This window comes from Petaurus breviceps, unplaced genomic scaffold (genome assembly GCF_028583685.1).
Source record: "Petaurus breviceps papuanus isolate PSGF00001 unplaced genomic scaffold, PetGlider_PUasm1.0 139, whole genome shotgun sequence".
Lineage (NCBI taxonomy): Eukaryota > Metazoa > Chordata > Mammalia > Diprotodontia > Petauridae > Petaurus > Petaurus breviceps.
Genome location: NW_027185697.1, coordinates 12,784,085 through 12,785,679, shown reverse-complemented (window position 1 = coordinate 12,785,679; position 1,595 = coordinate 12,784,085). Strand labels below are relative to the sequence as shown.

The 1,595-nt window shown below is 52.5% G+C and overlaps 2 protein-coding genes across 3 annotated transcripts in view; one reads left to right on the top strand and one right to left on the bottom strand.

Moving 5' to 3' along the window:
* The window catches only part of CCT7 (chaperonin containing TCP1 subunit 7), a 132,166-nt gene that overhangs the window by 34,039 nt on the left and 96,532 nt on the right, over positions 1–1,595 (bottom strand). The gene's annotated exons all lie outside the window — the stretch shown is intronic.
* The window catches only part of PRADC1 (protease associated domain containing 1), a 4,601-nt gene that overhangs the window by 672 nt on the left and 2,334 nt on the right, over positions 1–1,595 (top strand). The gene's annotated exons all lie outside the window — the stretch shown is intronic.

Genomic DNA, 1,595 nt, shown 5'->3' with positions numbered 1-1,595 from the left:
GGGCAGGCTGGACTCTGAAGCCCCTTCCAGCTCTCCATCTGTGACCCCATTCCTCTGCCCAGGACTCGGTTTCCCTCTCTGTAGAATTCCAGCTGTGATCCCAAGACTAGCCGGTGGTCACATGAGCTTGACACGGAAGGGGATGGGTTCAAATCCTGCTTCTGACACTGCCTGGGTGAACTTGGGTTTGGTGGAGAATTTCCTGTCCCTGAGTCCAGTGGGGAGTCCCAGAGATCTCTTCCGTACGCAGAGATTAGCGGGCTCAGAAACTCAAAAGACAACTTTCCAGCTGCCTGCTTCTTGCAGAGAAATCTGAACTACAAACTGGGGAGAATGCCAAGCGTGGACACGCCTGACCTGTTTGAGGGGCCTCCCTTCAAGTCGGGGGAGGAGGTGTACAAAATCCACTGGGGCTGATGGATCCGTGCGTCACCCCGGAGAGCGTGCTAAATGCAGGGGATGGGGGCGGTCCTGCCACCTCATTGGCGGAGGGAACTGCTAGGAGAGGAAACTTAGAGTCTGGGAGAGTTGTTTAGGGACAGCTGGCCAGCCACGGTATCGGTGACGGGTGGACACAGGTCATGGGACCTGGTGCTCCTTCCCAACCCCCGATGTGGGTGAGCCTGGGAATGGTGGCAGAGTTGTGAAGGGACCAGGGAGCCCAGGAAGGCCCCTGCTGGATGGCTTGAGTCCTCGCCCTCCCTTTCCCCTCTCCTGAGGAAGGAAGCCTCTGTCCTAGATCACAAAGGCCCCCGCTGGGGACAGCTCGGATTCTCTTGTCCTACTTGCGCCAGGTGCACTTACTCCAACTCTCTTCCCTCCGTTCTAGGGTGAGGCACTCCTCCCAGAACTTCCCAGAGCTTCTTCTCCTCTGTTGTTAGCGTCTGCGCTTTTCTTTCTCTGAATCTGTCCCAATACAAGTTGCATCCCTAGGATAGAATGTAAGCCCCTAAAAGTGGATAGTGCTTGGAATCAGGAGGACCCTAAGTTCCAGCCCTTGTTCAGTCTTGATCCCATTTGAGGCTTTCTTGGCAAAGATCCTGGAGTGGTTTGCCATTTCCTTTTCCAGCTCATTTGACAGATGAGGAAACTGAGGCAAACAGGGTGAAGTGACTTGGCCAAGGTCATGTAGCTAATAAGTGTCTGAAGCCAAATTAAAACTTGGGTCTTCCTAACACCAGGCCCAGCACTTTTATCCACTGCACCACACTTCCAGCCCATCTGTGATAGATGTTGACATGACTTGCAATTGAATTTGACTTGAAAGGGGTGGATAGGTGGCACAGTGAATAGAGCATTGACCCTGGAGTCAAGAGGACCCGAGTTCAAATGCGGCCTCAGACACTTAACACTTACTAGCCGTGTGACCTTGGGCAAGTCACTTAACCCCAATTGCCCTGCCTTCCCCCTCAAAAAAAAAAAAAGAAGAAAAAAAGAATTTGACTTGAGAAAGGGCTACCTGTTTGACCCTGAGCAAATCCCTTGACCTCCCTGGGCTTGTTTCCCATAAAATGAAGGGGTTGGACTTGATACCCTCCAAGGCCCCCTCTATGATGAAGGTAGGCATGAGTCTTTACTTTGTCTCTATCTTCACC